This window comes from Camellia sinensis, chromosome 4 (genome assembly GCF_055761805.1).
Source record: "Camellia sinensis isolate YWXY chromosome 4, ASM5576180v1, whole genome shotgun sequence".
Lineage (NCBI taxonomy): Eukaryota > Viridiplantae > Streptophyta > Magnoliopsida > Ericales > Theaceae > Camellia > Camellia sinensis.
The window spans coordinates 186,545,436-186,561,118 of record NC_138964.1 but is presented as its reverse complement, the minus strand read 5'-3'; positions in this window follow the sequence as shown (position 1 = coordinate 186,561,118).

The following is a 15,683-nucleotide window of genomic DNA, read 5'->3' as shown; positions in this document are numbered from 1 at the left end:
TGCCGATCGGATAAAAATGAAGTGCCTCGAAATGCGTGCACACGGGCACGCAAATCGAGGCAGTGATAAAATACAATGAAATGGCATGGAAATGACAAGTGGGCTTATACCAATATGAGTGAGCCTCGGCCACACTCACATCGGATGCCATCGGATAAAAATGGAGTGCCTCGAAATGCGTGCACACGGGCACGCAAACCGAGGCAGTGATAAAATGCAATGAAATGGCATGGAAATGACAAGTGGGCTTATACCAACATGAGTGAGCCTCAGCCACACTCACATCGGATGCCAGCGGATAAAAATGAAGTGCCTCGAAATGCGTGCACACGGGCACGCAAACCGAGGCAGTGATAAAATGCAATGAAATGGCATGGAAATGACAAGTGGGCTTATACCAACATGAGTGAGCCTCAGCCACACTCACATCGGATGCCAGCGGATAAAAATGAAGTGCCTCGAAATGCGTGCACACGGGCACGCAAACCGAGGCAGTGATAAAATGCAATGAAATGGCATGGAAATGACAAGTGGGCTTATACCAACATGAGTGAGCCTCAGCCACACTCACATCGGATGCCAGCGGATAAAAATGAAGTGCCTCGAAATGTGTGCACACGGGCACGCAAACCGAGGCAGTGATAAAATGCAATGAAATGGCATGGAAATGACAAGTGGGCTTATACCAACATGAGTGAGCCTCAGCCACACTCACATCGGATGCCAGCGGATAAAAATGAAGTGCCTCGAAATGCGTGCACACGGGCACGCAAACCGAGGCAGTGATAAAATGCAATGAAACATGGCAAAAATGATATGCAAGCATGCCAATGGAATTTCAGCAACAAAATATGGGGGAAAACAGTCCCGAAATGAAGCGAAATGACATGAAATACAAGGAAATGTCCCGAAATGCAACATTAGGCACCCGAAATGGCCTATAGCTATGCTAAACATGCACAATATGGACATGCAATGCAAAGACAGAAGCTAGACAGTCCCAAACGATGCACTTTCACAGTTATAAATATGGTCAAACTGCAAGTATAGGTAGGGGAAAAATAGCATGCAAGAATAGGGGCCAAAAGAGGGGTAATGAAGCAAGTGGTATAAGCAAAACCCAAACTGAAAAATTTCCTTCTACAACACTGAAGATGGACCAAAAATATGAACATTTACAGTATATGGCAGCCTCAAAATCAGTATAAAAACATGCTAAAAATATGATGCAAAATGAGGCTCAAAAGGTGCTAAAACATGAAGTATACAAAATAATCACCAAACAGAAAAAAAGTGTGAATGAAACATGAATTATAGGCCAAAATAAGGCCACTTTCAGTTCGGACCAAGGTCCAAAAACAGAAGCAAAGAGGGCTACCAATTTATGCAAAAATGGAGCCAAACAAGGGATATAACTACAAGTGATACATGGAGATACCAAACAATGTTGAGCCCTTCTCCAATGTTGAAGAGGGGCTCAAAATAAGCCTTATATCAGTTTATAACATGCTCAAAAACAGATTGCTCATGGGCCAAAAATAGCATGCAAAATCATGACATACAAGATGATCAATGAAGCAAGTATATTATGGAGGGCTCAAACAGGGTTGAGCCCTTAATGAGAAGTGAAGATGAGCTCAAAATATGGCCCTTTTCAGTTAGGGTCGGAGCTTGAAACCAAAAAGAAGTGGGGCTTAGAAATAGATCAAGGAAAAGGGTCAAAAGGATCAAAGTGTAACTTACCCTTGAAGATCCAAGCTTTTGTTGCTTCTTGGGTTGATTTGCAGCTTCTTTAGCCTTCAAGAATCTTTCCTTGTTGCTGGAAATGAGATGGTGGTGGTAAAGCTTGGTGGTGTAGAAGGAATGAAGGTTATGGACTTAGGGTTTTTTGAAGAATTGAGGAGGAAGAAGATGGAGTTGGCTATGGAAGCTTGAAGAGCAATTTTTCTAACCCTTACAAAGGAGGCCACCAGCTGGTTATATGGACAAAAAGAGGGTGTAAAGGTGGGGCAAAAAGGAGGGCAAAACTCCCCCACAAAATATCCCCTGGATACAGAAAATATCTGGGGGATATTGCCCCACAGCTGTAAAGGGCACAGTGCGAGGAATACGGCCGGCCTCTCACTTTTGCTGGAGGTGGCCGGCCGGCCACACCCCCTAGCCGGCCGGCTAGGGGTCAAAAGGGTCAAGGAGCTTTTCTGGCCGGCCAGATATGTAGATCACAGATATGTGGTTGAAAGTTGGCAACACTAGTTCCAAGGTATTCAACATTAGCCCGGAAGTGCGAAAAACGGGCGCCGGGAGGCTCCGGAAGAGAAATAACTGGTTGCTGCAACAATTGCTGGCCTCCCACCCTTCAGTGACCTTCCCTGTGATAAAACAGAGGTACCTGCCAAAAATGAACGAAAACCGTTGCAAAACGAATGTCCCGGGGCCAAAACACGCAGTTCGGGGTCCCGAAAATGGGCTGTTAAGCACCGAAAATGGTATTCGACCTCGAAGTGGGTTTCTTAACCCCCAGTGTCCCTCAAAAGGGATGAAATAAGATGTATGCCAAAAATCAGAGCAATAGGAGATGGTTAAGCGGTCCCGAACCGAGGCACACGGCCTGACGGCTCCGAAAACCGGGAACCGGACTCCGAAATGGGCAAAATGGCCTAAGGCCACCAAATGTAGCCTATGGACATTGAGAGATGGTCTACGGGACCTCTCCCTTCCCTCAGGAAAAGAAACAGAGAAAACCGAGTTTGGCTCGCAAACCGAGACAAGGCATAGAAAAGGGTTCGGAAGTCCGGAGGCAGGGCTCACGGCCGCGACTCTGAAACTTCTGAACGAGCACATTATGCAACATCACCAAGCGCTCAATCGGTGACGTCTGAGTCTTAAGGTCGGTCAAAAATGGGGTGTCTACAGTTGCCCCTCTTTGACAGAACTCGGAAGTCACAAGTGACGGGAGTGAATGTCAAAGCCCAGAGACGACCCATTTTTGACAAGGCCGAAGACTTAGACAAACATACAGGATAAACAGAGATGTGCCCGCAGGCATGCCCGCAGGCAGGGGGCAAAATGCAAATGATATGCAGGGAGATTTTGATAATTGGACTTATACGCTACGCGAAGCCGTTTTGATAATTGGACTTATACGCTACGCGAAGCCGATTTGAAAGTTGGACTTATACGTTAAGCGAAGCCGGTTTGAAGAGTTGGGGATTCATGCAATGCACTGTAACGTAGTGGCTAAAATGCAATGTAATAGCTAAGAGGTAAAGGTACCTTACAGGGGCAATTGGCAATGACTTACCTCATGCTGCTGGGGATCTTTCGCTCCTTCTTGGTTGAACTGCAGGTATTACTTTTCTTCCTGACCAAGGTCGCAGCTTTCCCTATTCTCCAACGGGGTGACAGACTAGGTTGGTTCAGTATCCAGAATTGAGGTGCATACATGCTATCTCAACCTATGGGGCTTCCATACAGATTTCAAGCCGAGGACGCGCCTCAGGGTATTTAAACCAGACTCTAGTCTCGGAAATTCCGAACCTTTGCGTTCTAGGCATAAACCATTCGAACTCTAGTTTCCACCGTCGCAGTTGGTCTCCTAGGAACTCACTGCAAACACAAACAGGTGGCTATACCGGATCACTGGAAGTCGTTCGGGCACGACAAACACCAAAGGAATTGCACCTTTAGAGGATTTAAGGTCTCCTAGACCGGGGAGTGCACAAGACAGTGCGAATAAAGATGCAAGATTTAAGGTCTCCGTAGACCGGAGGATTTAAGGTCTCCTAGACCGGGGAGTGCACAAGACAGTGCGATGCAGAGTGAATGCACAAAACAGTGCTAAACAGATGCACAAAATAGTGCGATGCAGAGTGAATGCACAAAACAGTGCGATACCAATAAGGTGCGCAAGATAGCGCGATACAATGCACTAACAAGTACAGGTGAGATGCGCAAGATAGCGCGATGGAATGCATGCAAAATGCAAGTAAAGTGCACAAAACAGTGCAATGCGCAAGAAAGTGCGAGTGATTTGAAATGCACAGGACAGTGCGATACGCTAAACATCGCGATTGAAATGCACAAGACAGTGCGATACGCTAAACAGCGCGATTGATTTTGAAATGCACAAGATAGTGCGATACGCTAAACAGCGCGATTGAAACGCACAAGACAGTGCGATACGCTAAACAGCGCGATTGAAATGCACAAGATAGTGCGATACGCTAAACAGCGCGATTGAAACGCACAAGACAGTGCGATACGCTAAACAGCGCGATTGAAATGCACAAGATAGTGCGATACGCTAAACAGCGCGATTGATTTTGAAATGCACAAGATAGTGCGATACGCTAAACAGCGCGATTGAAACGCACAAGACAGTGCGATACGCTAAACGGCGCGATTGAAATGCACAAGATAGTGCGATACGCTAAACAGCGCGATTGAAACGCACAAGACAGTGCGATACGCTAAACAGCGCGATTGAAATGCACAAGATAGTGCGATACGCTAAACAGCGCGATTGATTTTGAAATGCACAAGATAGTGCGATACGCTAAACAGCGCGATTGAAACGCACAAGACAGTGCGATACGCTAAACGGCGCGATTGAAATGCACAAGATAGTGCGATACGCTAAACAGCGCGATTGAAACGCACAAGACAGTGCGATACGCTAAACAGCGCGATTGAAATGCACAAGATAGTGCGATACGCTAAACAGCGCGATTGATTTTGAAATGCACAAGATAGTGCGATACGCTAAACAGCGCGATTGAAACGCACAAGACAGTGCGATACGCTAAACGGCGCGATTGAAATGCACAAGATAGTGCGATACGCTAAACAGCGCGATTGAAACGCACAAGACAGTGCGATACGCTAAACAGCGCGATTGAAATGCACAAGATAGTGCGATACGCTAAACAGCGCGATTGAAATGCACAAGAGAGTGCGATACGCTAAACAGCGCGATTGAAACGCACAAGACAGTGCGATACGCTAAACAGCGCGATTGAAACGCACAAGACAGTGCGATACGCTAAACAGCGCGATTGAAATGCACAAGATAGTGCGATACGCTAAACAGCGCGATTGAAATGCACAAGATAGTGCGATACGCTAAACAGCGCGATTGAAACGCACAAGACAGTGCGATACGCTAAACAGCGCGATTGAAATGCAATTCACAAAATAGTGCGAGTGAAATACAACCACAAGATGCACAAGACAGTGCTAGTGAGATACAAAGTGTAAGTGCACAAGATGGTGCGAGTGAATGCATGTTCCATGCAAATGAGGTGCATTTTCTATGCGAGTATGGAAGAGTGCATTTTCTATGCAAAAGATATGAGCATTTTCTATGCAAGAAATAGGAGCATATTCTATGCAATATTGAAAGTAAATTCTATGCAGAATCGAGAGCAAAGCATATTCTATACATGAATCATAACGATGTGTGGCACGCATGCAACAATAGCGTATATGAAAATTCACATTCTATGTAGTTGAGGAGTATCAAATATGTACTCTGATGCCTCTGATTTACCTCTTAGAAGACTTTGCAACACACTTAGCTCAAAGGGGCACACCCTGTTCATACTGGCGAGAGGTAACATCTGCTGCCGCTGCTTTAATTGCCATTCTGACTTGAAGCATGCTTAAGCTTGGAGTAGAGGCACGCTCATTCTTCAGGGCACTGGCAAGGCCTGAAGAGGTACATATGGAATGCAATCTCAGAATTTTCCGAAGGTGAAACACACTCAGATGCTCAAAATTTTCCCTATTTTCTTTTGCTTCGCAGTCCGGAACTTATATAGCTTCGGATAGGTCCTTGTTTTGCTGTTCTGACATGACTTGGGCTGAACCCTGCGGTTTTATGAAAGAATGAATCTTGTTTTGCACAGATGTGGAGAACGGCACGGCACTCGGAGCGCAAAACCATTTTATTTCGAAATTGATAAATGAGCTCTTGACCGGGTATCGAGCCTACGACTGAACACAGCAAGACAACTCAACACGGAAATAAAAGGCACACAACCTAGACACATCAGGTAACACTCGAAACGACTCAAAACAAGAATCGAGATAAAACAAAAAGACACGACACTCAAATGTGCACAGGGAGCCTGTTTCACCGGGTAGTGTTTCCCACCCTTTCTTATTTGTGGTTCTCACATCACTCGGCCCTCAAGCTCTGTTTTTTCTGAAAAAAGCCCCTTTCTCACTTTTTCTCTCATCGTACATCTCTCTATTCTTCAATCTCTCGTTTTTCATCCCTCCCCTGGGTGGTTGATGGATAAACAGCAAATTGTGGGCTCGTGCCCTTAGCATTCCGCTAGATTCTTCTTCCTGTTCACAAGAGTGAGTTTCTCCCACAGAGGGGTTATGATCAGATCTGTCCAGATAAGGGAGTGGAATGTCTTGTCCCATTCCAGTTCGTGCTTCGCACTTAGCTTGATACCTCGTTGCTTGGAGGATGAGAGAGCTTTCAGCCCTTTGTTGTTAATCTTCAGTTGTGCCCTCTTCTGGCAGGTAGAATGCCCTTCTTGGCAAGAATGCTGACAATGGGAAAGACAGGAAGCCTGACTCAACTGAGCCCCTAGTTCATCATTTTGACCATTTTTTGTTTTAGTTTTCTCCTAAAAAAATTTGACCAAAATGAGAGTTAGATTAATCATGCTTGTTCAATTTTCTGATTTAAAATCATGCAAGTTAGGCTATGAGCACTGAAAATTTTCCTCTTTTGGGTCCAAGAAATGGTCCAGTTTTGAAAATGGAATACTTTTCGAGAAGATTAGTCAACCTCAGTAAAAATTCTCAAAAACTATTTTCGTAAACGACCACTGCTCAACGAGCATGGGACCTACTCTTGAGATGCGCAACCTCGGATCCATGGCAATGGAAAATTGCCCCTTGTCTGAAGGACACTGCATGGCAACGGAATGTTGCCCCTTGTTTGAAATGGCACCGCGGCGTTCTGAATGGCAACGGAAAGTTGCCCCTTGTTTGGATAGCACCGCAGCGCATTGAATGGCAACGGAAAGTTGCCCCTTGTTTGAATGGCACCGTAGTGTATTATAGTCAGTCCTCAGAGCGACGAACGCAACCAGACTCTCAGATATAGAGAAGGCAAAGATTATCAGAACCATTACATGGACATGATTGAGTTTGAAGTGTTTTACGGCTGGACTTCAGAATGAAGTTGCCTACGTATCCCAAAGATGGGAATCAAGCCTTACGTAGTTCGGGGTTAAGGTACACTCGGGTATTAACCTCTCCTTTTTAGGCTCTAACTTTTGCCAAGGCGCCCGTTGCGGGTTTTCGACCTTGCGAGCTTTGTTCTTCTTTTCTTTTCAATTCTTTTCATTTCTTTTTCCTTTTTTGATTTTTTTCGTTCTTTTCTTTGCATCTTTCTTTTTTGTTCTCTTTTTTTTCTTTTTGCATTTTTTGCTTCTTCTTTTTTTGTATTTTTTTCCTCTTGCTCTAACTTTTGCCTGGGTCGCCCTTCCGGGTTTTCGGCCCAGCGAGCCTCTCAAGGGTAAAAGTATAACAAGTCCGTGCCAAATGGTTTTGAGATCCTGGAGTCATCTGAATCCAGGAGAATGGCTGCTGCTTTGCTTTGCAAGCTTCTTCTGATGAGATCTTATCTTCTTGACCTGACTTTGGTGCCTCTTGTTCGAGGGCTGCTTCAAATCTAGCCACACAGGCCTCATATCGTAGTTGACCGTCGAACCTTCTGATTTCAAGTTCAAGGTTTGGAAGCGAAGGGGTTGAGTCTCAAGGCTGAGAGCGATCCTAGGCTGCACAATCTCAAGAGCGATTCCACACAGGTCTTCGCAAGACCGCGCAAAACATTTTGTTTTTGAAAGTTTTTAAGAAAGCGACAAATCGCTCGCGCTGAAGGTAGTGTGAAACCAGTCTGGATCAAGCCAGGGTCCTTCTCAGTACTCACGCTAACAAGCATGATTTCATTCATTAAGGGCTTAGCATGCCTCTCTTTCTCTCAAATGATCAAAGTTTTGCAAATCCCGAGGAATTCCTTCCTCTTCGTTTTCACCGCAGTGTTCAAAAAGTTTTGAAAAACTTAGGTTAAATGAAATGATTTTGGGGTGCAGAAGAGAGCAGGTGGAATGTACTGCCATTTCATTCAGATTCCGTCACAACTAGCACACGGCAGAAGCGAACATAGAAGTGCAAAAATTACTGCTGTTTCATTCAAATCTGTTGGTACAATTGGCTCCCTGGCAGAAACAGACTCAAAACAAAACGAAAAGACAAACACAAAACAAAATGGTGACGCCCGAGGTAACACCCCCCCCGGAATCACCCGACTCCTGTACAATAGGACTGACTCGATACGACAAGACAGATCCAAAATAAAAAGAGACTGACTCAAAACAAAAAGACAGATTCAAAACAAAACAACAAGACTGACCCAATACCCGAGTCGGAAACCGGCATTCGCAAATGCTCAAAACAGTGCATGCCATCCACCATATCTGGAGTAAACTGAGCACTGCCCGCAGGTGGTTCATCCCTCCAATCATATCACATTATCCCCTACAAATTCACTGACCAAGTGCCGATAGACTTTGCAGGACCTGGTGTGGGGATGACCCCATTGTCAAATAGATCCTGTACTTCATGGCGAAGACGGAAGCAGGCGTTGGTAGTATGGCCAGTTTGTTGATGGTACGTGCAGTACTGGGTAGTATCATGTGTAGCCGGAAGAGGGTTCGGGAGAGGCCGAGGCTCAAGGAGTTTGAGATGGCCTTGTCCAACAAGGATTTGGAGAGCTTTGGACAAAGGCATATAGAGGGCATGGAAGACCCTCCGACCTCGGGGTTGGTATTTCAAGGTTTGTGGATTTTTGCTGGACGCACCAGCAAAGGGATTGGCAGGTGCTGGCCTGGTTTGCCGATCTCTTCCGAGTGGATGATTAGAGCTAGTAGGATCGTCTCTAGTATGATGACCTTTCTCCCGGCTTGCCCCTTGATTCAAACTGCCCCTAAGTTGAGTAGCGAAAGTGTCGTCCACAGCTTTTGCAACAACTGCGAGCACTTGCTCTTTGTTCAGTCCCTCGGCTTTCAAAGCCTCAACAGCCAACAGAAGATGTTCATTGGGCTCCATGTCCGCCGCTATCTTGTTCCTCCCACTCACCTCCATTCCTCCAAGGGATTGGCTTTCCTCAAATGCAGCCCGTCCCAACATCGGGGAGTCTCTTGACATGAAGTTCTCGGTATGTGGTGTGGTCGATGATGGAGCCAATGTCCCGGAGGCCAGATCCGTCACGGTTTTTTGAAGATCTTTAATCATTCCCATCAACTCAGAAGTAGTGGGTTCACGGGTTTGAGATGGTTGAGGTTCAGGTGCACCCATCATGCATAAGTCCATGCTTTCTGGGATAAACACCTCAGGCTTGGGTAGATGGGCCGGGGTGATGTATATGCTGGGGTCAAAGGTGGATGGCAGTATGTGGATGTGATTGAGGTAGGCAGGAGATGTTTGGTCATTGGGGTCCGAAGGTGGAGCTATCGTCCGGTTGTCGATGAGATTTTGGATCTCATGACGAAGGCGGTAGCAACGGTCGGTGCCATGACCGCGCTGCTGATGGTACACACAGTACTTGGCGGGGTTATGTCTGGCTGGGAGTGGGTTGGGAAGAGGTTGAGGATCGAGGGGTTTGAGATGCCCTTTTTCCATCAAGGCTTTTAGTGTGCTAGTCAGGCTCATATAGAGGGGGGTGAAAGTTCTACCCTGAGTTCGGGCTGGGCCAGCTGTTTGTAGGCTCGGTTTGGCAAAAGGGTCGGCTGTGGCGACCATATTGATTTCGGTGGGTTTGGGAATAGCGCTACTACCAGCATTGGTACTCCCTGAAATCACCCTGCTTGTCAGTTCCCTTGTCCTGGGAATGATCCCACTGTTGAACGCATTCTCGACTTGAACCCCCAGTTCATGCAAATTTTTGAAAGTGAATAGTGGAGCGACTATCAACTTTTAAAACATATCATGCTCGAGGTTTCGGACCATCATCTGCACTTGATCCTTCTCAGAAGGGCGACGATCTGTCATTTGTGCTGCCTTTGCTCTCCACCTTGCAATGAATTCCACAAAAGGCTCTGTTGGGTTCTGGCGGGTTGCTTCAAGCTCTTGGAGGGTCATTTCAACTTGGGTATTGTAGGAATACTGATCGACAAAGGCCTCAGCCAGTTCTTCCCAGTTTTGCTTCACTGTATCCTCCAATTTGGTATACCAAGTAGCTGCTACACCCGACAGGGTTCTTCCATACAGAGAGAGTTTCTGTGGCTTAGTCAAACCCATCGGCTTCAGGACATCTAAGAAAAGTCGGATATGTACCATTGGATCTCCAGACCCGTCGAAACGGTCGATATATGGCATTTTGAATCTGTCTGGGAGCCGGATGGAAGCCTCGGTATGCCCATCCTCAATGCCAGGAATGGAGTTAAGGCCCTGTGCCCTTTTGAATTGCTTCTCAAGGTTTGCAATTTTCACTGCAGTCGGATTGAACTCATCAACATGAAAGGGTTGAGTTTTCTCATTAGGCTGCACCAGGGGTCTGAGCACCTGAGCTTGAGCCAACCCTTCTCGAGGATTCAAACACTGCAAGTTTTCAACTGGCGGAATTGGGTCAAAGTTCGGCTGGGGTCCCAAAGCTGGATGTGAGGCAGATGCCCCAGATGGGCGCTGCGTTTCAATACTGGTCTCAGCCTGCATGGCAGTTCCCTGACTTAGCGCTGCTGTCATAGCCGCAACTCCTCCGAACCTTGTGCCATCATGGCCTGTTGAGTCTGAACAAAGGTGATGTGACTGGCGACTGACGGATTAGATGAACATATGAGCCCTGACCGGCTTTTCTTTACCTTGCCTCAGCGAAAGAACACTGATTACCCTTGAACTGAATCTCTGACCTGACAAAGTCTATAAGCACAAGTTCGATGAACCTCGGGGGATATCGGAGCCTTCTGAAGCGACAGTTCCAAGACTACCTAGCAAAAGAGAAAACAGACAGCACCTCAGCCTGATTTCACCTGAACAGATACGAGCATAGTTGAATGAGTGTGCCCTCTACTGAATTCTGCCCAAAATTCGGCCTCAAAATCTGAGTCTGAAACCCACGGGTAAAGCTGACTCCCAAACACTGATAGTAATGCCCGCAGGCCTGATGCCAAATTCGCAAACTGGTGCCCGCAGGCCTGATGCCCAAACTCATATACTGATACATGCATTCCTGTAGAGACGCACTCTAAAGCACATAACAGATAAGTGAGAGCCAAAACACCCCTATGTTGGGGTAGGGTTTCCCTGTCCTATTTTGTCAGGAGCTAGGGTTTCATTACGCACACAGCGGCTTCAAACAACCTATAAACGGGTAAGCAACCTGTCCTAATTTGGAATGGTCACTATGGATCCGAATATGCACTAGGTCGAATGGTCAAAGAGGGTGCCCCGGTAAAACCGGGGTTTGTGTTCCCATACTGGCAGAGCCCACAACCGGTCAGCCTTATGGTCATGCCTTGACAAAACAAGCCTCTGGCAAACCGTTCAGGAATAGCAGATGGCAAACACGGTGTCCTAGGCGCACCAATGCAAATGCAATGCAAAGAAACACACAAGTGTAGTCAAAAACAGATATCAAGAGTTCGAGTCAAGTTCTCTAAGTCCCCAGCAGAGTCGCCAGAAACTGTAACAAGCCCGCGGGGGACCTCGCCACAGCTCGGACTCGACTTTCGTAGTCACGGTTCTAAGTCTGAACCAAAGAGTCCAAATCCGGCACAAGCCCGCGGGGGACCTCGCCACAGCTCGGACTCGACTTTCGTAGTCACGGTTCTAAGTCTGAACCAAAGAGTCCAAATCCGGCAAATCGTTTTTGAGAAAAACAGATTTTTGAAAGAAGTGCCAAACATGGACTGCTTTGCCAGATAAAGAGTCGCCACCTAAATATTTTATTTTGGGAAATTTAGGAAACCCTGACTCGGTGCCAAAAGGCCACGTGTCCGTCATCACCAAAGTTGCCTCGGCTCGGGAACTTGGGTACGATTGGGGAAGGTCACTTCGTGAGCACCCCCGCTCGCCCGGTCATAGACCGGCCTCTACTAACCATGATATCAATTTTTGAAAACATTGTGAGTTCTTATACCGGTTATTAGCCTAGGTTACTATGTGATGCGCACAGCATATAAGTATAGACCGGGTCGGCCGAATTGGAACAAAACATTTCATGCTTGTTTTTGAAAATGGTTTGCTACCCGCAGGTAGGCTTGAAACATTTTGATGATTCATTCCAATTCAGATAACCCAACCTTCACCCACAGGCATTCAGGCAGAGATATCACATAAGCACATAGCCTCATGGTAAGTATGCTATCATGGCATTCACTCACACGCATGCAAGGATGCTAAAGCATAAAACTCACCGAGTACTCCAAGCCAAAAACAGAAACTACATTAGAAATCATGCATGATCCTAAGTATACAAAAATGCTTAATGCAACACATGCAAAATGCAACTATAGTAGGCTCGGCTATTCTAAGATGGTATATGAAATGCTACAACTATCATGTATTCAATTTAGAATTGAAAGTACAATGCAGTTAGTATGATGTGCCGAGCCCGGTGCATGCAATACAGATGGATGATGCAAACATGCTGTCATACTGTATGCTAATTTAAATATGCCCTAATCTAACCATCATAAGCGGATAAATAAAAGGGAGAAAGACGTGGGGTTGGAAGACATACATCACACTCACGCACACTTATTACAGTTGTGCCCTCACTCGGAGGGTCCGAATAAATAATACAGTCCAAATATTACAGTCCCCAAAATAAAAGAATATTACAGTCCAAAATATTACAAAATTCTAATTAATTAATGAATTAACTAGAAAACAAGTAAATCTGGCGTGCAAACCAGGGACTGTCTTGTTCCTGATGGATGATGCATGTCCGGATTGTCTTGCGCGAAAATCCACCGGAATGCCCCAATTAGCCTCTGTTTACACCTGTTCTTGAAATGCGTGCCAAGTCCTGAAAAATTGCTGATTCTTCGTCTTGCTGCAACAGAGAGCAGGAAAGGGGCATAGCAATGTATTTGCACATATATATGCATGTCTCGATCCTCGTGCCACCAATCACGCATACCGAGGCATGATGGCCGAAGAGTCGAAATGCACAACTCAATATAGGATGAATGCACATGAAGCTACAGCTAAAACCTAACTCCATCATGGATAATCCGGAGTGTTGGTGACTGGGAAATTGAGACACATTCCGTCACTCGGAGTACGAAATGTACCTCGTTTCCCGTGTCCGGACTAACTCCTATTCCGAACACGATGCAATATCCATGATATGCATAAAATGCAATTAAGATACAATCTTAACATACACAATGCTATGGAATGACATGCCTCGAAATGCGTGTACACGGGCACGCGAATCGAGAAAATGACGGAATGCTGAAAATGAGATGCCTCGAAGTGCGTGCACACGGGCACGCAAACCCAGGCGATGATAGATGAAATAAAAATGACATGCCTCGAAGTACGTGCACACGGGCACGCAAACCGAGGCGATGATATGTGTCTCGAAATACGTGCACGCGGGCACGCCAACCGAGGCAATGATATGTGTCTCGAAATACGTGTACGCGGGCACGCAAACCGAGGCAATGATATGTGTCTTGAAACACGTGCACGCGGGCACGCAAACCGAGGCAATGATATGTGTCTCGAAATACGTGCATACGGGCACGCAAACTGAGGCGATGATATGTGTCTCGAAATACGTGCATGCGGGCACGCAAACTGAGGCGATGATATGTGTCTCGAAATACGTGCACGCGGGCACGCAAACCGAGGCAATGATATGTGTCTCGAAATACGTGCATGCGGGCACGCAAACCGAGACGATGATAGGATTTGATGAAATGATATGGAAATGACAAATGGGCTTATACTAACATGAGTGAGCCTCAGCCACACTCACATGGGATGCCGATCGGATAAAAATGAAGTGCCTCGAAATGCGTGCACACGGGCACGCAAACCGAGGCAGTGATAAAATACAATGAAATGGCATGGAAATGACAAGTGGGCTTATACCAATATGAGTGAGCCTCGGCCACACTCACATCGGATGCCATCGGATAAAAATGGAGTGCCTCGAAATGCGTGCACACGGGCACGCAAACCGAGGCAGTGATAAAATGCAATGAAATGGCATGGAAATGACAAGTGGGCTTATACCAACATGAGTGAGCCTCAGCCACACTCACATCGGATGCCAGCGGATAAAAATGAAGTGCCTCGAAATGCGTGCACACGGGCACGCAAACCGAGGCAGTGATAAAATGCAATGAAATGGCATGGAAATGACAAGTGGGCTTATACCAACATGAGTGAGCCTCAGCCACACTCACATCGGATGCCAGCGGATAAAAATGAAGTGCCTCGAAATGCGTGCACACGGGCACGCAAACCGAGGCAGTGATAAAATGCAATGAAATGGCATGGAAATGACAAGTGGGCTTATACCAACATGAGTGAGCCTCAGCCACACTCACATCGGATGCCAGCGGATAAAAATGAAGTGCCTCGAAATGTGTGCACACGGGCACGCAAACCGAGGCAGTGATAAAATGCAATGAAATGGCATGGAAATGACAAGTGGGCTTATACCAACATGAGTGAGCCTCAGCCACACTCACATCGGATGCCAGCGGATAAAAATGAAGTGCCTCGAAATGCGTGCACACGGGCACGCAAACCGAGACAGTGATAAAATGCAATGAAACATGGCAAAAATGATATGCAAGCATGCCAATGGAATTTCAGCAACAAAATATGGGGGAAAACAGTCCCGAAATGAAGCGAAATGACATGAAATACAAGGAAATGTCCCGAAATGCAACATTAGGCACCCGAAATGGCCTATAGCTATGCTAAACATGCACAATATGGACATGCAATGCAAAGACAGAAGCTAGACAGTCCCAAACGATGCACTTTCACAGTTATAAATATGGTCAAACTGCAAGTATAGGTAGGGGAAAAATAGCATGCAAGAATAGGGGCCAAAAGAGGGGTAATGAAGCAAGTGGTATAAGCAAAACCCAAACTGAAAAATTTCCTTCTACAACACTGAAGATGGACCAAAAATATGAACATTTACAGTATATGGCAGCCTCAAAATCAGTATAAAAACATGCTAAAAATATGATGCAAAATGAGGCTCAAAAGGTGCTAAAACATGAAGTATACAAAATAATCACCAAACAGAAAAAAAGTGTGAATGAAACATGAATTATAGGCCAAAATAAGGCCACTTTCAGTTCGGACCAAGGTCCAAAAACAGAAGCAAAGAGGGCTACCAATTTATGCAAAAATGGAGCCAAACAAGGGATATAACTACAAGTGATACATGGAGATACCAAACAATGTTGAGCCCTTCTCCAATGTTGAAGAGGGGCTCAAAATAAGCCTTATATCAGTTTATAACATGCTCAAAAACAGATTGCTCATGGGCCAAAAATAGCATGCAAAATCATGACATACAAGATGATCAATGAAGCAAGTATATTATGGAGGGCTCAAACAGGGTTGAGCCCTTAATGAGAAGTGAAGATGAGCTCAAAATATGGCCCTTTTCAGTTAGGGTC